The following is a 22,583-nucleotide window of genomic DNA, read 5'->3' on the forward strand; positions in this document are numbered from 1 at the left end:
TCCCCAGCACTTCGCTGCTGCCCAGTGGCAAACACTGCACTCTGACCATCACTAGTTATTTCACAAAGACTGTTTTTTATAACCAAAACCATTATCCACACACCACAAACTTCCCCATCAACTGCTTTGCTTCATAGCAGTTCATTTTTTTTTTAAACCTGTCCGTTTAGAAAGTATTGACTTAAGGATATTAAGGTTTCTGTTATAGAAAATAACTGGATTTCTCTGTGATCAGGGGTATTCTAGATTTCTTTATTTTAGAAAAACCCAACTCTCACAATGTTACATAAGACTTCAGTCAGCACATCCCTGGGATAGACTGAGCCCAGGTATTATTCTCTTATCCTAAAAGCTGCACAAGGCAAGAAAGGCTTAATGAACCCACGTCACACAGGTCTAGAGCAGCATCAAAAATAGGGCTCAAAAAATAGATAAGCAGAAGCTCATCTTTCTTTGGTTGAGGATGAACCCAAATCTGGGGACTCTCCCATCCTCCTAATCCATACAAAACAGTTGTGCAGCTCAATGTGGATGCAATTATACAGAGAGCTCAGCTTTCCCCTCCAGGATCAAGAATTGTTTGAGCTCACTTTGAGACCTGACATGGTTAAAACAGATATAAAATAACCTTCAATTTTAAAAAAGTCAAATTCTCCAGCCTTTCAGTTGCAGAGGGAGCTGTTCAGCCCTCCATCACTGATCTTTGTCCTGTGTGCTATTGCCAGACAGGCTTAAATAATTGCAGGAGGGAAGTTTATACATCTTAATTAAGTGCTTAATGTGCAGGTCAGACTGTCTGAATGCTAATAAAATATTTGGTATTAGACAATGCTAAAAACCCCCAAGTTATTTACAAATCAAAGGCATGTTTCTTTGTGACCACTCTGGAAAAGCTCCTTATGTGAAATAATTAAGTTACAATACTTTTCATTATTTAGTTGGACAGAAAATGGGGTAAGTACATAGATGGAGACAAATACAATTTATACTGAAATGCACTTAACAACACAAGGTACCAAATGTCTGTTTTTAAATACATGCCAAATCCCACTGATGGCAACACAAGAGGTTGAGTGGTGCAGAATTAAAGCTTCCAGTAAAATGAAATAAAGTCTAACAATCTCTATTTCCCCCCTGCCCCTTCCACACTTCAGTCTAGAGAGGTTTTCCAATAGAATTCACAGGGAAGTTCCCCACCCACATGTCCAAGGAAAAGGAAGACAGCAGGGATGCAGGAAGGAGCACCTGGGTGTAGGCAGAGAATGAGACCAGCTCTTTGGCTGGCACAGCTCTCTAAAGATATTTGTGAAAACATAAAAATATATAATGAGCACAATGCAAGGGAAGGTGATTTAAAGCAAACTGAAGGCGGTCAGCAGGGAAAAGGCTGTAAAACACCACAGACATCTGATCCATCCCTGCCAGCCAGGGTGAAAACGGTCTTATCTTATCCATCTAATCAAAGATGTCTGTGGTAAATTCCTCAGTTCAATTCTTCTCTCACTTCTAGTACATGAGTTCACTGTTCTGACAACGGGGAATCCAGCTCTTAATTGGCATTCCAGTCAGAGCAGTTCCTGCTTCCCTGGTCCTGCCTCACTTCAGGCTCTATTACTTTTGGTTTTATGCCTCCTCATGCAGGAGGGCTGGATCCAACCAACAGCTGAGCATTAATTATGTGCAGCAAGTTCTCAGCATCTGTGCCCTGTAAGAGGCAGGGGCACCCTGGTTTGTCACTGCAGCAGCCCTGAGAGCAGCTGTGAATTCCCTGTGCCCTCCTCACAAACACGCCTTAAGTGAAGGCAGTGAAGCTGAACATTATGTAATGTACATGCAGAAAGTTAAAGAGTTCCTATGAGTATCATCAAACTTTTTACTCAGTCTTTTGTCTCCTCCTCAGACATCCCCAGCACAGCCTGTCAGTGCTGATCTGCATCAGTGCAATCCACTTAAATAACACTGCAGCAGTGGGAAGGGAGTCAAAGTCCCCACTGAGCAATGTCTAAAAATCAAGAGCCATCAGTTTCAAATGTTACTCTGTGCACTTTGCATTTCTTGGCTACATGTGGGAATGAAAAAAGCTGTTAAAAATACCTTCACTCCTCAGTCACACAGATGTTAAGACCAACAATATGAACTTCTCATTTGAGGGCCAGTCTCAGACTGGGAGTTTTGTTTTATTTTATCTTGATGCATGAATACCTTTCCTGCCAGGCAATCAACAAATCAGCACAAATATACAAACACTGTCCTTGCTAAATAATTGGGTATCACAATTGCTACAGAGGTTTGTCAGAGTATTAGTTTTGCTCTTGCTTGCAACTGTTCTCAGGGTAAAAAAGCAGCGACAGAACAGCAAACCACAAGATTCCAGATGCCCTTCAGCAGGTACTGGCATTGAGGTCACAACTAGTTCAATTCCCAGGGAACCTTTTCATCCAGAATTTCAGAAAACTGCTGCAAAGTTGTCATCAGTCCTGAAAGTCAGCCCAGCACGTTTCCACAAGTGGTCACAACCAGCTCAGTGTGAGGGCAGCATTCCCATTCTCCTGCCCTTGGCCAGCCCAGATGTGCTCCTGGGCACAAGGAACACCCGTTTTTGTAATGTTTGAAGAAAAACACTCATCTGACAAACACAGAACTGCTGCTTCTCTCCAGCTCCTGCCTTTCCCGAGCATAAGGCTGGGATGACTAAGAGGAAGCAGAACAACATCGCCCCCTCACTCCCACAAACCCTGAACTATTCGGTTCATCACATGTGCTCTCAGCGAGATGCAGAAGGGGCCAGTGTTCTCTGTAAGACAAGATATTTTGGGAGGTATCATATCAACAAACTCCAACTGAGTTCACAGACACAAAGTACTGTGAAATTTGAAACAGCCAGAACTGGACTCAGCGTAGGAAGGTGCCAAAAATTCAATTAAGGGTTGCATTCTAGTACCTTGTACTTGTCAGACAGGTTGAAAAAATGGGTTATAATTTCCTTGTCTTTAACACCTCTACAGACAGAGGGTTTTATAAAGAAACTCATTTATGGTTTTAAAAGCTTACAAAATAAAGCTGGTATATATATTGCCTTAGTTCCTCAGTACACAGAGACTAAACTAAGATTAGTTGCCTTAAAGATCACTCCTGGCTACCTGCAAACTCAACACCAATGGTGTGGGAAGCACAAATGAGAAAAACTGCTGATTCCTCATCAGGGTGTAGAAGAAAAGCTCGGGGAGAAAAGCAGGACTGATTACACTCTCTCCTGTAAAGAGCATCTGCAGTAACAGACAGAAGTCTGGCAGAACAATTTGATAAAGCAAGAGCTGAATGTACTCAGGGAACAAGAGCTAATGGTCAGAGGGAAAAAAAACACTATTTATGGATTCGGGGAGGAGCTGGGTCATTCTCCTTCCCCTCAAACCCAACCAAAACTATCATGTTTGTGACAGATTAATTCTGGAAGAAGTTTGAAATTGGTGAAATTCAGACTCTGCTGCTCTGCCAGTCAGTAAATATGACAATTGCTGCAGGTACCTTTACTCTGGGTGATTTCTGGTTGGCAATCACATCAACCAACACAGCATTAAACAGGGAGGGACCACCTAACCAGTAGTAACAGTTTAGAAAATGAACACAACTCTCCCTCCACAAAGAGTCCAGAGAGCCCCAGCTGAGCACAGGAGATGTAGGAACAGTGAGTGAGATCCTCAGCAGCCCCCAGGACCAGCAGTGGTTGTCATGGCTACCCTGAAGGATATGCAGAGGAGGCTCCCGTTGATGGCCAGGATTTGCTCCCGGACTAGTTTAGGTTTGGCCTGGGGCTGCCCTGCAACAACAGGGGAATGTGGCTGCTGCCACAGCCCTCCAGGTTCTTACAAAGCCACTTGATCCTCTGCAGAACAACACCAGAATTGCTTTTTCAGTCCTTTCTGCTTTGCTCAGAAATCCAACCTTTTAGATTTTTGTTTGAAGATGGGCAAAAATGCTTCTGCTGGAGCAGAAGTATTCTCACAACTGGAAGGTTGTGGTTTTACCTCCCACAGAAGGAGTGTGACACTTCATCAGCTGCTCACTTTGTTCACTGTCCTCTTCCTCCCCATCATTCAGCCCCTCTCTCCCTCCAGCACAAAACAAAGTTCGAACCTGAGCTGACTCCACCTGAGAAATAATTTCTTTTCCATAACCAGTGGCACAGGTGTAGAGGGGACAGCAGAGCAAGGGCTAACTGCTGGAATCAAACATCCTAATGGGAACTCCTGCCCACACAATGCACTGGGGCATCCTTACACGTGCAGCTGATCCAGAGCCTGCCTGGAGGTGATAGCAGGGAAATTAAAGTGCCAATTCTCACAGCAACAGACATGCAATTCATGAGGTGTTACTGCTTAGAGCCAGGAGAATATACCCAAGGAAATGGGAAAATAACTAGATGTCCATAAAATGTTTTAAGCTCCAGCTATCGGGGACAGTGCAAGCAGCACATGAAGGGATCTGCCAAGTCCTTTGGTTATTAGAAGTAGTTTGATTCCTGGAAGTGGTGACAATCCTGGAAAATTATACATTCCTCTCAATAGCAGGCAGGCACATCACTGCTCTGACATGTGTTACATTCAGCCAGCAAGTCAAGTCCTTTATATTAGGGCATGTATTTACATTTTCTGCGCTGCAAAACATGTTTATCCCTAAAAAATGTTTATCCTCAGCTTATGTGAGCATCTGACCTTGACGAGCAGAGATCCCACAGACACGTGTAGAACCATTAAGCTTGTTGGAATCTGTTTGTTCCATGCATGTGCCATGACATCCATATTTCAATCTGCACAAACATTAGTGATAAACTTATGGCATTTTATCACCATCTGTCAATTATGGTGTCATTGCCTTCTGGAGCAGGAAACCTCGAGGTTAATTTCATTAGAAGCAGCACAATAACAATAACAGAAAATAGCATTTAAACCTCCAGGATATGGTGATTAAGACCAAGAGGAGTCATTCTATAGGAAGTTTTTGGACTACACTAAAACCTTGCTCTCCAAAGCACAGCAAGCCATGCCCCTCATTTTTTAAATGACTCCACAGCACCAGGAGCTTCATGAAAACCTGAAAGGAAAATGGTACCTTGAGAACTTTCGTATTGACAATTTTTACCATTAAATCCCAAATGTTTTTAAACTTTCATGGAGCTTGGCACTGAGTCACTAACCTGCTAGGGCAATTATGCAAGCCAAAGTTGTCTTAATTGCGCTTCCTGAAGCGTATTCCCTCAGCTCCAATTAAAAAATAAAAAGAGATGCTGAGAAGCCATGTCCAAAATACTTAAATTTGAATAGCCTGAAGCGAACATCTAAATACATGTCTCGACAATTTAAAAAAGGTGGTCTTAATTCAAAAACTACTACTGTAAGGCCTGCAGTTGGGAGGACTTGTATGCAATTTCTCTATTTGTTTCTTCTGTCTACAAGGAAAAAAAATTTGGAGTTTGGCAGAGTGCTTTAATTGTGACAGCTCCAGTGTGCCCCACAAAGCAAAAGTTATAAATAAGGAAACACAAAACCCACAAGCTCTGTGAAGGAGAAAATTTGAAGCATTAGGGAATTTGAGGATTCTAGAGGCTGAGAATTGGGGGTGTGCACGTGACTCTTCCAAGAAAGTCAACAAAGCCTGGCTGGGGAGAACTTCTAGGCTGGAGATTGAAATATTATATTGGATCCGCTTTTAACAGATCAAAACTGAGGGTCTACCTGTCAAGTTCCACAGAAGCAGCTTAATCAGGCACAGATGGCTTGGTTTGGTGTCTTTAACATCCACTGCTGCCTCAGTGAGGGCTGGCAGCCCTGTACACTCCCCTGAAGGGGGTCACCCTCATGCACACTGGTCTTGTGGTGAAGGTGTTGACCTGACTCAACCATAGGAGGAGGGACAATACCCAGGCACAGAAGGTGAAGTTGGGTCTCAGAAGCTCTCAAGAATCAATTCTGACAAGTTCTACTTTTGCAATAATGTTTGTTTGGAGTGAGAAGGCCAAGGCAGTGCTCCACTCACAGTGCAACCTCTGGGGATAACACCCCAAAGGAGACAGCACCATTCTTTTCCCTCCATTTAGATTTCCTTGGGGCTGTTTGGGAAAGGCAGGGTGTGATCTGATTCTGCAGCAGTCACTTTCTATCAGGAGCAGCAGAAAAGCCACACTGCAATCAGTTCTTTTCCAAACAAGAACAACAACTTGCCTGCTCTTGCACGTACTCCACATTTCCTTACTTACAATAAGTCACATTTCTGCCATTTTACTGTGAAATTCAGTTGATCAGGAAGCTCCCAGTAGCAAGTTCCCACTATAATTTAATTAAAGGGCAGTAGTTAAGTTCCACCATATGCAACTGCCAGATGCAATCAGTGCAGTTTAAGTCTAAAGGCGCCGTTCCTGCGTGTACTGGAGCATAGTTTATAAGTGATGAAAGCTGTCACTTATGTCACAGATATTGCTCTAATGCAGGATGATATTACAGTTTCAGCAGAACCAAAATATATTAATAATACATTTTGTGAGAGCATTTACAGCAAGTGAGTTTGCAATACAGTGTTTCAAGTGCCACACACTTTCTTGCAACTCCACATTTATGGATAAAGCCACTCGGGACCTGTTACATTAGTCTATATGCTTTGCCTGGCATCGTAGCAAGCTCTCACAGCCAATTTTAAACCTTCCCAAGTTGGAGGACTGGAAGACACGACTAATTAGGGAGAAACAAAAACAGAACAGGAACCCTTCACTATCCAGGATCGTAGGAAGAGGGAATACAGCATCAAAAGTACCTTAAAATTGGGTGTCTCTGGAAGACACTTGCTGAATGCCTTTCAAAAGCCTAACAACCAACTCAGGAAAGTTTTCAAATGTCTTTAAGAAAATGCAGTGAAGAATGATAATCTTTGAACCATCCTCAAATAACTAAGTAGAAAAATATACATTATGTGTTAAATAGTGTTTCAAAACATCAAAGCAGAAGTTAATTCTTCAATACTTTGTCCAGCTCCCGCCACAAGGACTTCAGAAGCAAAGAGATCAGGCTATGGTACAACTGTGCCAAGATGATGAAGAAAGTTAATTAAAATGTATCAGGATTTCAGAAAAGGAGTCTGTCACTTTCATAAACTGAAAGCAAGCCTGACATACAAAACAGCTTGTTTTCCTCCAAAATAACATTGGCTTTAGCCTTGCAATCAACACTGGGCTCCATTTACATTTAGGTAACGTCCCTCTTGCCAGGAGAGTTATTTTTCCCTTCTGTTAACACTACTGAGATCAGAATTACTTTCTCACAGTACAGTAATAAGAAACACAGCTTGTTTCGGAAAAGCCCAAAAACAATTAACCCCGGCGCTAAAAGTAGATGTTATACCCTGATTAATTACCAGGAGCAATTAATCACTCCCAGGATTGTATTTACAATGCACAGACACTGCTCCTCCAACGCTTCCCAGCTCCGGAGCCTTTCTCCATGGAAGATGCAGCTGAGCTTCCAGACAGCTACAGTTTCTCTGGGAAGGCTCTGCACGCCCCAGGCAGAGTGTCCTGACAGCCCCAGCCCTGCCAGGCAGCAGCAGCACAGCCCAGGGAGCCCCCGGGGCAGCGCTGGCACTGCCCTGGACCAGCCGGGCCCTGCGCTGGCACAGCCGCGCCGAGACCGCCCGCTGATGGAGCTGCCCTGGCACAGGGCTGGGGCCAGACAGACCTCCTGAAAGCCTGTGCTTAAAAGCAGCTGAAAGAGCTGTTTTGGCAAGTGAGCTGAGCCTGAGCAGCAGATCCAAAAATCTGAGTGAAAACAGGCTGGAAAGCTGGGCTGCACAGAAACTTCAGGGACAAGAGGGTGAGAAAGAAGAAATGGAGTCAGTAAACGAGTACATTTAATCAACGTCACTAACGCTGAGAGAAAAATTTAGCTCTAATCCCCTCCACTTCAAATATTGCTCTAAGATAACAGCATAAATTCTAGTACAAAATACAGACTTTTTTAAAAAAAACTACAGAATAATATTCAGCCAGTAGCAGGATTTTTCACTCTGGGTTTTACACAGTGGAAAACTCTGAACAAGGCATTCGATATGAATTTCTTTTTGATGTGAAGGATGCTGATCACTCGTCTTCCCAAAGGAGTGAGAAGCATGGGAAGACCACGTGGAGAAGAAAATTAAACTTCTCTTTGCTCCTGCCCTAAGGCCAATTCCAATTCTTGCCTCTTAGGCTTCAGCATCACTGCTATTTGCTCTGCTGCTATTTTTCATGTATTTTCAAATATTTCCATTTGCCTCTCTTATCTCCACGATTTCTTCAACTCTTCAACTCCAGTTTTGTTTGGTTTCCACTTGAGAGCAGCTCTGCAAATATCTAAAAGAAGGAAGGAACCAGAATATTTGCCCAATTACAGACGTGACTCCAGACACCAATACAAGCAACCGATCACTCCTATCTGGACAGGAGTTACAACCAGCCAGTGGGGCACAGTGGATAGAACTGCTATGAAAACCCTCATGCTTGTTTCTCCACATCATCATTCCAGTCCCTCCTCCCTCTTATTTCTCTCAAGCTTCCATGAATTTACCAGCTTAAGAAAAAAAACCAACCAAGAACAAATGGAACAGTGGCAGCCTCACAGTGTTCAAACCGGGAAAGCTGGCAGGGCATGGAAATGAGAAGCGAGCTCGGTGCCCTGCATGTCTGTCTGAATTGTTCAGAGAGAATATTTGGAACAGCAGCTTCGAGGGATAAACAGGAAAGTTAGAAACAGAAAGGCAGAGAGGAAAAACCACTCCCTGCTGTGCAGGCATCTTATTCACAACAGAACATATGTAACGGCCACAGAAATACAGTTTTCTCAGTCAGAGGCAAAAAACAAGACTCGTTTTGGGGGTGGGGGAAAGGGGGGGGGAAATATTCTCATTTTTGTTCTGATAGTTTTGTTTGTCCTGGCCTTGGAGACCTGTAGCTATTGAAACATCACTCTTGGCTCAGCACGGACAAAACAGCTCAGTTCAGAGCCCAGGACTCAAGCTGTGCCTGGAAGGTGGAATCTGGCCTTGGAGCACTTGTGCAGCTCACTGTTCAAGCCTCATTGGTTTGTGTTTATGAGAACTGACGTTGTTCCAAGTACCCACTCGATGATGAGCCATTTAAACACCACATGGAGGGAGCTGAATTTGTCTTAATCTTGCTTATTCTCCCACACAGAGGAGTTCACATCACGTTAGACCCAATTCTAAATGCTAAAGCAATTCCCATGAACAAGAGCAATCACAGGCCACTTGTGCTGTGCTCTGTTGGCTCCCATCTACACAACCTCCCCAGGGCCCCAGGAACACACTCCAAACCCTTGTTTAGAGGGTTTTTTGGTTGTTGGTTTTGGGTTTTCCATGGGTTTGGTTTTATTTTTATAATTCAAAACCTCCAATAACTTAGAGAAAGTAATCAAGTCATTTCCAACGCCCAGAATGAAAAATGAAGGTTGTAACTTCACTGTCTCCCCCTCCCAAAAATCAAACTACCTGTTTTCCAGCAAGCCCCAGGTGTTTCCATAAGGATTCCCTATGGCAAGTGAATATTAATTCTACCTTTTGTTAGAGAGGCTGTAACACTACTCCCATTTTTGGTGTTACAAGCCATGATTCATGCGCGTCTAATATTTCACATTGGTGGGTAATATCCACGTTCTTGGGAAAAATTAGGTTAATCTTTTTAATTAGCGTGGCTTTGAAAACTAAATAGGCCAACCTGAATTCTTGGGCCTGTATATAAGATCCCAGTTTTCAAGCTTTCCACAGGTTATGTCTAAAGGAAGCTGTGGAATAGGTGAGGTGGGCAGCTGTACCTCAGGGTAGGGAATCAGGCCCAGCTTGTGCCAAGCAGTTGCATTAACACAGCCACAGCAGAAAAAAATGTTTTAATTTTCCGGCAATATGTCTCAGCAGCAAACTCATTGGGCAACAATCAACCAGAACAACTTGCCTCACACAGACCTCCTGGAGCTGGTGCAGCTGCATGGGAAGCATTGCCCAGATCCTGCCCATTTTTTAGCCAGTCACCACAGAACAGTTACTGCACTGGAGCCAAATCCACCCCGAGGTGTAAATGGGCAAAAGCTCATCTCTCATCACACAAAGACTCTGCTAATCCTTGAGGGAGCACAAGAGATCAACTGTGCACCTCTGGCTCGTGATCACCAACTTTATCACTGGGACACATGAGACACTTGTAAATTATGGTGGGCCTGCTTCCTAGGGGGGAAAAACAGGCATGGCATAGAATTTAATGGGGAAACACTACTTAGAGCATGAAATTATAAACCTAAAAATAACTTCAGGTGGGTTTCTTCTTTGTTCAAATTCATCCAAGGCAGAATGTACAGAATATACTGCCTTGAAGTGAAGAACAACACTGATATTTGTTGTTTTAAGCAGTAAACTGCCTACAGGTGAGGGTAGCCCCACTGGATCCAGTGTCCCATCCTCTGTGACATTCAGTGGCGTGGATTTCTGCACACTTAAAGCACAAACAGTAACTGTTTGCTGCTGAGGCAGCAGCTTTGTGCTTGTTTTCATAAAAATATGGGGTAGCCAAGAGCAGAAAACATCAAACCTTAACCAGGATACATGTCTATTTTAGCTCCCAAAGCCACAGTAACCAAGGCTACTATAAATGGATTAAAAGTTCATTATTCTTTTTCCTTCCCCCAATGCTACATTAAAAAGCTTGACTTTAAACAATCCAGTCTTCACTGCATAGAGAATTGTAATATTTTTGTGCTAACTGTGGCTTCTAAATACAATAATAATGATGTCAGACATGGCCATGCACTTGCCCAGGCAAGACTTGCATTTATGTCTCTATACAGCCAGAAATTACCAGCCTAACACTTGTTTTCCCATGATTCACAGGGTTTCAGGAATTGTTACGATGCATTAGGAGGGGCAAGGAAAGGCCTAGGATGGATTAAGGAAACCCTCAGTAGAGCAAGACTTGAAAGCACACTTATCAGAGCTGTAATTACAAGGCTGAACGGCCCCAGCTGATCCCTAACCTCAAACACTCTCACACTCCCCTTCAGCGACTTTGCATCAGGGAAAAAACCTTTACTGTGGCCTTATTAAACAAACATTTCCTTGTTCTCATTTTAAAGGTTCTACTAGTTTAACCTGTATTATATAGAAGGAGTCAAACCATGACAGTACAAAATTAGAGCACTGACTCCCTCGAAGTCCTCGGGTTGTTCACATTTCCATGGGTCTGAATTGTTTCGGGGAGGGAACTGCACCACATGTACCTGCTGTTTGCCACTGGCAACTCCCCACTCCCTCCAGGAACTGCTGAGGTTACTTTATCCAGGAATGCAGACTAGACATTTTCCTGATCACACTGTGTGTATTTCTGTGTATTTGGTTTATGATATTGTCAGAGAGGTCGAGGTGGTTGCTGAGAAATAAAAGCAGTGCCTTTCAAAAACCAGGAGTGCTCCCTCTCCTCGGTGACTTTCCTGTGACACAGCTCAGCTACGAATTCTCGAAGGCTGATGTTTATTTTTTAATTGGACTAACAACGATGCCAGTTGAGGTAGCCAAGTATGAAATTAATATGGATTTAAAAGCTTAAACTTTGCCAGTTTGGGGATGTTTTATTTCAGTCTCTAACTTTGATATCAATCACGCAGGGAGAAGAAAAAAGGAATTAAAGTACTATTCTGTGTACACAGAGTGCATGGGTCGAGGAGAGCCTGTAACTGTAGTAAGAAAACATCAGGCTGGACTTTAACAATATAATTCTGCTGGTAAAGACAAGAAAGCTCTGGAAAAGGTTGCCTGGGGAGGTCTCTACCCACATCCACAAGATCCCTTTAAGCACAGTTTTGGTTCAAGGATTTTGGAATTCTTTGGCAAAGCTGGCAAGTAAAGTTCCAATCTCTGTTCTGTGTCAGAGATGGAAATACCGAAGTAGCCCCTGTTTTGTGAGATTTATGGCTGCCAAACAAAGTCCACCAGGAAACCAGTTCTGCTCACTGTGCAGCTCTGCTTTTATTTAAAAGGCCTGAAAAATCAGAATTATTTCCCCTTGGCTTAAACTAGCATAACAAAAATAATTTGAGCTTCTCAGAAAATTTTGCATGTTTAGCTGCTCAATCTGTAAGTGGAAAAAAGTTAATTACACAACCCATTTAGGTATTTAATGTCCCAGGGCCAAGTCACTGAATGTCCAGGAAAGCATTAATAAACATGGTTTTATCTACTTCATAAAAGTTGTGATTATCATTTTTCAATAACAGAAGTTATCAGCACTATTTCACCTCTCATATCTTACGAAATTAAACCAAAATGGCAAAGCCTATTTGAATTCAGCTTATTGTGAACATGTTCTCTTTTTGTTCCTATGCACAATGTCAAAATTCAGGGCTGGGTTTCTCCAAGTGCAGCACACCAGGGCTCAGCTGGGAACAAAGAGGAGCAGCCAAGCAAATAAGCCTCTATTTTGATGCCTAAATGGGAAATAAATATTCAAGTGTAAAAAAAAAGAAAAAAAAAAACCCAAACAAAACCACACACAACAAAAGTCTGCTGCCTGTTTTCAGAATCATTACATCTTAAATTTCTGTGTAGAAATGGTCCACTTTGCTTTTCAGCTCCAGACCACACAATAACTATTTAAGAAGTTCATTCTAAAGAATAAAACCCATCACAGTCCTATGTACTTGCAGTCCAAGGCCCACTAAAGTCAACTGAAAGACTTGAAGTCTATTATATTTTGCATATATGAAATTATTACATATACTCTATATGCTTTAACCCATTTTATATATCTTATATATGCTTTAACCCATATATGAGTTTTGGTTATCCCACTTTTGAACTGTTCCTGAAATGCCACCACTGTTGGCTCCCACTCAATACCAACCAACTGCCTCTTCCTTATTCTGAGCACAGACAAAATAATTGTTAATTGGTAGGAAACACTAATATTTCAATTAGGAGTGAAAGTACAGAGATTCCTAGAAAGGAAACAAAACTGGTAACTTTTCTTGCTGATGGTTACATATACGGTAACATATGGATGAACTTTATGAATTATGTGCTAAATTAACTTCAAATGTAAGTGTTGCAACAAAATATACATATCATCCACCTTTTATATGCTTAATTAAATAGAAAAACATGCTGGCAACTCATCCTGTAATATAGAGAGGTCTAAATAGCAACTTACACAGCAGGTGTTAATGGTTGCAATCCCTGTTTGCATTACCAGATATAATTATGACAGGATTTTTAAAGGCATTTTTACCACATAAAGGTTCCTGCTCATATCACTATGCCAGGTCCTTCTACTGGAAACTTCCAAAACTCAAACAGGTTCATCCAGTACATGTGCACAAGGTTAAGTCTTACGATTTTAAACCGTTTTCAGATTAAAAATTTTCTCATTTTTACTCAAATCCAAGAAATGGACCAGATTCCCACAGAAACCATTACTCTTGGGTGAACCCATTGCAGAATCCATGCTACTCAAGCCTTGAAATATTCCAAAACAAATGGAAAAAAAAAATAATTGAAGAAGAAATAAGTGATTTCCCTAAGCATTTTCATAGCTTGCATAAAGACATCAATTACCATGGCTTGTCTTCTAAATTAATGATTCCCAGTGATGGATTATTCATGCAAGTCGGGCAGCTGAACATTATACTTTGACTCTGGGGAGAAAGTATAGCATGTCTTAATTAACTAGATTTTGTATAAGCCAGAAGATGCTCAGAAAAACTTTATTTCTCTAGTCAACCAGGTAAAATGTAAGCAAATGGAACAAGTGGTAATTGAAATATGCAAAAATCTTCAGCAGTTTTCCATAATCCATATTTAAAGGGAACCAGCAAGAGCATGTTGCCTCAAGTGAGCTTTGTCAAGTCATTCCAAATTGCCACTTTGGTGAATGAACTGACTTCAGATCTGCTCCGTCTAAGCATGAAAAAGATGGAAATTTCATATTAATATGCTGCTTCCTCTCTGTGCACAACCTTGCAAGACTCCAGCGATGGCACAATTTCTTGTTTCAAAAGGATATCAAGTATTTTTTTGACTGAAATACAACTTACACATTGCAATTTTCCATGAGTGAATGATAGGTTATTATCCCAAATATTTTCCAAATGAATGCTGTGTTCTAACGGCCTCCTTGAACAAACATAACATTTCTGTGTTGTGTAACTCTATTGATTATGTTTTTTTCTTTGATTGGGATGGTCCAAAATACCCCCTACAATTCAAACAATTTCTAGGATTTGCACTCATTTGCTTTCAAAGTGTTCTTCAATCACTGTATTGAAAGATTTACAAAATAAAATGGAAGTCTTTGATAAATGTTGCAATTTATCCTTAGAGTAAGTAATAGGAACAATCTGCTCTCTCTAAAAATCTATACCAAGCTGCTCTAAGACAGATGAATTATATGACCATCTAGTTACTTACAGTTTATATACATTAAGGTTGTTAAAAGTACTAATCACAGTCAAATAGACCTTTACCTTTTAATACCCAGCTGCTTCACAGCCATTAATGGATTTTATTTTATGAGTAGGAAGACTCTGTTTTCATTTTATATTGGAGAAACATAGGTTAAGTATAGATTAAGTGACTTGTCCACTGCCAAAGAATCTAAAAACATGGGAGCTTTTTTCCTTCTTCCTTTAAAACTATCCTATCCACTGGTGTTACCTTCTCTGAGCTCCTGGGATAATCCTGGAGCCTTTGAAAGCAAAAATTTAATTTTGTCCCTGCTCTCTCAGTGCTTCAGCAATATTTCTGGGGATTCTCCTAAAGCCCTACACTTCCTAAGGAATTAAGTAATAACTCCAATATAGGACAGTTACATAGATAAGGATTAGGGAAGGATGGTGAAAATCAATTCAATTATTCTCTACCAATCCCAAAATGACAAATAGTGGGAACACATATTATCATTCCTCTGTCTCCACAGGGCTTTCCCTACAGGTAAGGATGATCCCACAAGAGACCCAGTTCCTTGTAACAATTCTTATATGCAGATTTGAATTTATGCTGCTTTCCTCTCCTTCCAAAAATGAGATGTCCTTGTGCTCTTGTTGGGAAATATGCTTCCATCACTCCAAGAATTTGTTTTCATTGGGGCTGAGTGAAAGCTTGTCCTCCAGCAGCTAAAGGGTATTTGGCTGTCACTTCACATGTGAGGACCTGCCATCCCTTCTGTCAAATCCACAAGTGCACTGTTTTGATATTTTACGTACATTTTCCTCCCTCACATTTGTATGTGATAAATTACCAATGGCATTTTTTGCTTCCTGTATATCATCCCCTCTAAATAGATCTACTTACAGTCAATTTGATTCTTACTTACATTCATAGGGATCTTCTCTGTGTGTCCTGCTGCTCCATATCCCCTGTAATTAGCCATTTCTCTTTGCTTTTTTCCTCCCTGGTATTTGTTTTCCTTGGTATCTCCTCGTCGATCTAATATCCTGCTTTCTTTAGAATTTTAACACACGCAGGGCAGGAAGAACAGATGGAAACTGTCAGCTACAGATGATGCCAAGGAGCTCCTGTGCAAGTGGAGACTCCAAAAGCTCCAAAATCCACGTGGGCTTTTGTGCTACCATGACATTTTCTCTAAGATTGTTATCTCCTGCCTTGCTGGATTCCCAGGAGCTATTTAGAGATGGTCTTTACACACCTGACACACCTGAGTCTGTCAGATGAGGGGCAGGGGGAGATGTGGGAAGAAGTTATTCATTGGACATTTTATTCCCTCTGGCTTAAAAGAAACAAACAAAAATATTAAGATGAAACCCCATCACTTCTGGCCAAGTTCACATGGGGCTGGGACATTTCAGAGACTACTGCTATTTTCTGTTTGAACTGGTAGTAATAAACCTACTCCTGCTCACCCACAGCAAGTGCTTCTCACAGCTCTGCTTCCTTGCAGTGGCACTTGCAGGTGGCAGAAGTCAGGACCCTTGGAGGTCAAAGGAAGCAAAGATTTGTGAGCCCTCACTGCAGGAGCACAGAGCACTGTGGGAACAGCAGAGGAAAGTGGAGCATGGAAAGGGAGGTGCTCAGGGGTAAACCTGGGCACTGAGGGAGGAGGATAAACCAGGCCAGCAGATGAAGGGGGAAGGCCCAGTTCTGATGCAGAGGAATGACCTGAGGCAAAGGCAAAATATTCCCTCCAGACTTTCACTACCATCAGTGGGGACAACACATAATCCCTGTCTGTCACACTTGATGTTGTCTGTCTGGCAACATCACTGCAGGATGACAAGGAGATCACAGCAACCACAGAGCAGAACAGCACCGAATTAAAGGGTTCAGCTCTGCATCTCCCAAGGTTACATCACAACCCCTGCATGGCTGTGCTTTTGAAAACCTTGCCTTGCTCCTCTGAAGGGATTCTCAGACACTGCTGTCCTCTTCTTCCCAGCTCCTCAACTCCACACCTCCACCAACAGCTCCTTGGGCTGGAGGGAATTAGGGGAGCAGATGTGCTGAGGGATCCTGGGACTGGCCTAACCACAGTCACTGGGCACAGCAAAGAGCAGCTGGTCCGTAGCACCTGCAGCCATGAAACAAGACCTTGTTGGTCACACTAGACCATGGAAGTGTAGCAGGCACATTAAGCATTAATCTAAAACTCTCCTGTCATCTTCAACTCAAACATCAGCTTTGTCAAGTGTTATCTGAACCTTTATTTTAGAAGTGTGGAGTCAGCTTTGTTTTTTTATTTTATTTTCTAAATCAAAACCCCACCTGCTGCCTGTACTGTTACTGTGAATAAACAATGTTACTGTATTAAAGAGGTTTTTATTCACCATATGTAATTGCACATGGTCTTAAAGACAAAATAGAATTACTACAGTGTTTTAGAAGTCCATATCCAGTTTAATAAGAGACTAGTTTATTCCTCTTTAGTCCTTGCAAGAATCATTAGACATCTTTCAACTCCCACTAATTACTTTGTTTTTGGCAGACATCGCTGTTTCCTCCTCCTGCTTTTTTTGAATAAATCTGAAATTAACAAGTCAATAAAGTGACATATTTACAGTAAAAATAACTCAGCTCCCCTCTCTTCTTCCTCCCACTTCTCATATCTCTTTGCAGATGAAAAGGTCATCGTTCACCTACAGGCTTTACACACACTCCCAGGGATTTGGGCACCTTCCCTTTGCATCAACTGGATCTCAAGCTGAAGATCTGATATTAGTGAGCTCTTCCTGCTGTCTCAGGGTTTGATTAATTGCTTTAAATAGTTTAGAAACCAGAGCAAACACTTCTGAAAAAAAGATATCTGAGAAAGAAAACATGAGTTGCTTCAGTGAACTCCAATTGCCATGTGAAGTACACAATCATTAAATGCTCCAGGAGCTGCTTTAATTTAAATGTGGAAGGAAAAGCACTGGAAAAGGGCACTTTCGCTGTACCAATTAAAAAAAGATGTCTTAAATCTTTAAACCCACTTTCTTCTTAACTCCAACTTACATAACTGAGATGTATGGGGAAAACTAGGGCAGGAAACATCACCTCAGAGAGAAACAGCTCCTAAACTCCAGAGTTTTGCAGTACTGCCAGGGAAGGAGGCATCTCCAGTGGCTGAGTGATCGTGAGGAGCTCCGACAGCCAGTCCTTGGCAAAGTACCCACGCTCTGAACGTTACCTTGACATGCCAAGGTCAGCTAAAAAAAAAAATACACATGTAAAAGTAGATGCCCAAGTTCTCCATCTCACTCCAAACTTCTACAGGAGAAGCAAGAGCTGGAACGGGCATATTATCTTATTGCAAAGGCACTCACTCTTCTGTGGTATCTGAGCAAAATTCTCAGAATTCAGTCAGAACTGCAAAAGCAAAACAAAGCTTTTAATGTGTTGTTCAAAAAGGTTAAAAAGGAAATGACAGTTCTCCTTTCTCTGATGAGGAAATCCCCCCAAATCTACTGCACATACAGAAACACGGATGACAAAAATAGATGAAAACAGAAGAGCACAGGAACTGCAGCTCTTCCGAGGTCTGGAGAGACCATTCCCAGCTAACAAGTGCTTGGTTTGTTCATTGCAGAAGTCCCACTGCACATATGGTACAGCTACAGCTTGCATTCAGACAGAATTGATCTTTCTAGAAGCAGCAGATTGTCCATTAGGCCCATCAAGTCATCATGGGGTTAGAACTGTCAGACACACACAGCAGAGCAGAAACAGTTGCTGTTATTAAGCATTTATTTATTTAGATGTAATGGTGAAAGACTGCAGGGCTCAAGTACATAAATAAGCGCTAAGACAGTCTAGAAATCAGAAGGCATTTGGTTAAAACTAAATGCAACCACCCTGTTTTAACTTTCTCCTTCTAGACAGTAAATTACTTGTCATTATGGACAGAATAGTCTCAAGGTCTGCAAAAATATTTCCAAAGAATTATCATAATATTTGAACACTCGACTAAACCAAAAATCCTTTACAACACAGGAGGTCAAACCTTATTAACCCAAAAGCCATACACACATTTAACTCATTAGCTTGTATGAATAAGAAATTTCCTCTTTTCCCATCTCAGAGCTGCAGCTGCTTTGCAACGACTCCAAAAGCCCAGAAAAAGACGTGGATAACTCACGCAGCTTTTATCACATTAGCCACGGGCTGCACTTCCCATAATCATTAGCTCTGAAGTGTATTAAACAAACCAGAACACGACCTTAGAGCTGATATTTTAATAGCTCCACATAAGGACAATTCTTTATCAGAGATACTTTAGTGAGGCCACCAAACGAGATGCTGTTGAGAAGTACCCAAAACAAGCAGGCAGAGAACTCTGTCACACAGCACAGGGCAGTGACCAACTGCTTTTAGATGCAGAGTCACCACACAGCTCCCAGCACACACCTCTCAGCTTGGCTGAGCTCAGGGACCAACAAGAAGCAGATATGTGCAAGTGGATGAGACTAATGCAGAAAAGAAATCAAAGCTTTTAGTTTCAAACTAATGCAATGCAGCATGGTTTTGCTCATTAGCAAAATGCACAGATTATCTTATCCACGTTTCTGTTCAGTCCAATATGCCATTACCATTTTAGAAATGGAATCTGGGGAAGGGAAAGTGAAAAGAGATGACACGGTGCCCTTTGAGTGAAGTCAGGAAATTGAAGATATTTCACACAGGAATTCATCTTACTTGAATTCTCACATTACTGTATTGCTAGAGATACCTGCACTAAGGTATTTACACTATAAATAAATACATGCTTAATGTGATCAATGCAGTTTTCCTTACATCCCTGCCATTGTACTGCTTTAAATACCAAGAGCAGAGGGAAGATAAATCCAAAACTTTACAGTTATTATTGAGCTGTGGGATTATTCTTTTTGTCTTGAAGTGGCTATGGCTTTGTTATCTCCACGACTATTTTACAAAGAAGTTTAAAGAAAATGTGTTCTTCTGCCAAGCCAATAATTCAAGATTCAGAAAGCGTTTTCTTTCCTACTGCGGGAAAACGTTATTCCCCCCCCCATCCCTAAGTTCTGCAAACCTTTAGTCATTCAATTCACAAGACCACGCTCAAAAGACATGAATTAAACTCAAGAATTTTAAAGGTATTTCCAAATTTAAGTTAACTACTCTGGTCTTTCATACATTTAGAGAAAAAAACAAAGTTATCACTAATTACAGACGTCTCTCCCTACCATCTGCCCACTATACTGCATCTGAGATATGCAAGTGTACATAAAATAGAGAAAAACAGACATTAAACTTTAAAGCCACGTTTGCACACCAGTTTTTAACATACACAGCTTAATTAAGATGAGGACAGCCTGCAGACTGAGCACAGGACAGATGTACCCTGTATTAATTCCTACTCAGCCTGTGCTTTACAAAGACAGAATAATGTATTGCCCACACAGAACACGGTTTGTTAGAGATTATTTTAAAAGGTATTCAGGCATGCCAAAAATGTGTCTTCATGGATGATGAGCAGCCCAAAAACAAATCTGAAATTTTGAGAAACTAAAAAGGCCTTTAAAGAGCCAAGAGCGGCCAGATCTTGATGTGAAGGATCCTACCAGCACTAACCCATCTCCACTGCTACATTTTGCGATACACAAGATTATACACTGAATTAAGCCACACATAAATACAACATTTACCTCTACAGAATAAATTTCAAGGGGGTCATTACAACAATGTAGGGTTCCTAGAACTCTACTAGATTCTGTATGAACATATATACATTCTTCCATCTGAGAGGAGGTAAGAAGAAACCCAAACCTTAAAAACAAACCCCAAACCACCTCGGTGTGCTCCTGCAGGGAGCCAGCCACTGAGCAGCTCCGAGCTGCATTTATCCCTGGCTGTTCTTGGAATCAACTTCAGCCAGCAGTGCTGTAGCTAAAGAATTCCAAAGGCCAGCAGACACACAGCATATTGTGGGGTGTCAGCCTCGAACATGAAGGCAGATGTAGGTGAAAGTATTCATGAAGCTGTCACTCATGTGGACAAATTGCTCGCCTACAATGGTAGATGGGGAGACAAACTCAAAAGCAAATTTAAAAACTCTTAACTCGATTAGAAGATGTGAGAATACAGGATAGGCAGTCTCACGAGGACAAATTTTGGAACTCATGACTACATTTAACAGGAAACTTCACATTGCCACAAGCCTTCACATTGTATCATCACATCTCAGGTTGCCCTGTGTAATTCTGTAGACAACAACTACCTCAAAGAAAAAGCCACCAACCTTTTTCTCCTCCCTCCTTTGCCTGGGCTACTATTCCTCATCACGCTCAACCAAGCTACAGTAATTCTAAAGAATTCAATGGATTTAAGCTATGGCTTAAAAAAACCCCAAACAACCAAAACCCAACAGAATCTGGAAAAGTATCACAACACTGATGGAGGGGGATAACAACCTATTTTAAGTTTTAGCAGCTGCAGGACTGCAGCTTTGTAGCTTTATTTAAAATGCACAATTTTCACTGAAAGAATAAAACACCATTAACAGGCATTTATTTGGCTCAATCTATGCTACCACATTTCGGTAAACACTTCTCACCTACTTGGAATGGCATCGGTTTCCATTAGACTACACCAAAAATGAGATGAGAATTGAGGAATCAGAGCTCGAAGGTGATTAACAGTACAAAACTCACACACGTTATGCAGGTTTTAAGCAGCCCTTTAATACCAAGATGTGTGGAGCATTTGATATATGAGAGATGATACACAGTCTGATTAAAACAAGCTGGTGCGGGAAGGAGAAAATGCACACATGTTTTAAAGTGCAACAACCCAGGTGCTTTTTTTCCCCCTATTTCCCCCATACACACTGTTCTTGCTGAGGTAAGTGGAGGACGTGGGGACAGGTAACACACAGGGACACCTGCACATGATCCATCTGTTCCCACAGGTATCAAACTCTTCCCATCTCTCCCATCAGTGCCGCAAGAAGTTGCAGCCAACGCCTGACAAGTTCAGCGCTGAAGCTGCTCATCCGCATGTTCACATTGGGGAATTCATGTGCCTTAACGTTAGGTAATACGGACCGGTATTTAAAAAAAAAAAAAAAATTATAAAAAAAAAAAAAGAGTTTTAACAGTGATGCATCAGAAACGCAGACGCAAACCCAAAACTGAGGAGAAGCCTTACCATTAATTTTTAATATTAATTTTTAATAATCGAGCTCTTTCTGCAATGTAACGTAAAACTTTAAAGCTCAAAGATTACAAGTAACAGCGTTACCTCGACAAATAACACACAAGTTTGGTTGTTTTAATAGCCAAAATGCAGAACGCTCGGCGCGCACACGCGGTCTGCGGCGCGCTGAGCCAGCCGGCAGGATCGGGGGTGCCACAGCCGGGAGCAGCCCCTCACAACCGGGCTCTGGAAGCCCAGCTGCGGGCTGGGAACGGCCGGGAACAGCCACCCCGACCCGCGGGACACCTCGGGCGGGTGTTTGGGCAGGACTTTCCCCTCAGCACAACTCCAGCTGGAGCGCTCCCGCCGGACCCCCGAGAGCGCCTCAGCCCCTCGGGGGCGGGGGAGGGAGCGCGTCCCTGCCCTCGCTGCCCGCAGCAGGTGAGCGAGCACCTGAGGGTCGCTGGGCTTGATTGAGGGGGTTCCGGGCTTGATTCCCACTCCTTTTGGGTTATCCCGCGGGGAAGCAGCTCGGATCCCGACCGCCCCTCTCCCGCCGCAGCGGCGGGCGCAGCCCGTGCTCGTCCCTCCCTCAGGTGCGGAGGGAGCGCCGGCGACCCCCGCACGGGCAGCGGCTCCTCCGCACCGGCACGGAGCGGGGAGCCTCGCTCGTTTATAACAAATAAACTAGAGCCGCCCGGTGCGTTCGCACACACAGACCCGCCACGGGACGAGCGCACTCACCGGCACTGCCGCCGCCCTGCCCGCTGCCCGGCGGTGCGCCCGCCGCTCCGCGCTCCGCCGCGGCTCTGCTGGGCTCGGCTCTGCCGGGCTGGGCTGTGCTCGGCTCCGCTCAGCCCCGCTGTGCCCCGCTCCGCCCGCCGCCGCCCGGGGTAGTGCCTTCGCCCCGCTCCGCCCCG

General features: G+C 42.6%; 1 protein-coding gene across 2 annotated transcripts in view; it reads right to left on the reverse strand.

The window, feature by feature from the left end:
- Nucleotides 1-22,502, reverse strand: part of SERPINI1 (serpin family I member 1) — a 45,488-nt gene extending 22,986 nt beyond the window's left edge. The window contains exon 1 of one of the 2 annotated variants that reach the window (XM_027733300.2): nucleotides 22,408-22,502. The gene's annotated coding sequence lies outside the window, so the exon portion shown is untranslated. Of the gene's footprint in view, nucleotides 1-16,419; nucleotides 16,559-22,407 lie in introns of those variants that run through there. The other variant, XM_039381869.1, reaches the window with a different exon arrangement.
- Nucleotides 22,503-22,583: the final 81 nt, after the last annotated feature.

Source organism: Pipra filicauda, unplaced genomic scaffold (genome assembly GCF_003945595.2).
Source record: "Pipra filicauda isolate LSUMZ 115617 unplaced genomic scaffold, ASM394559v2 scaffold244_size1468961_pilon, whole genome shotgun sequence".
Lineage (NCBI taxonomy): Eukaryota > Metazoa > Chordata > Aves > Passeriformes > Pipridae > Pipra > Pipra filicauda.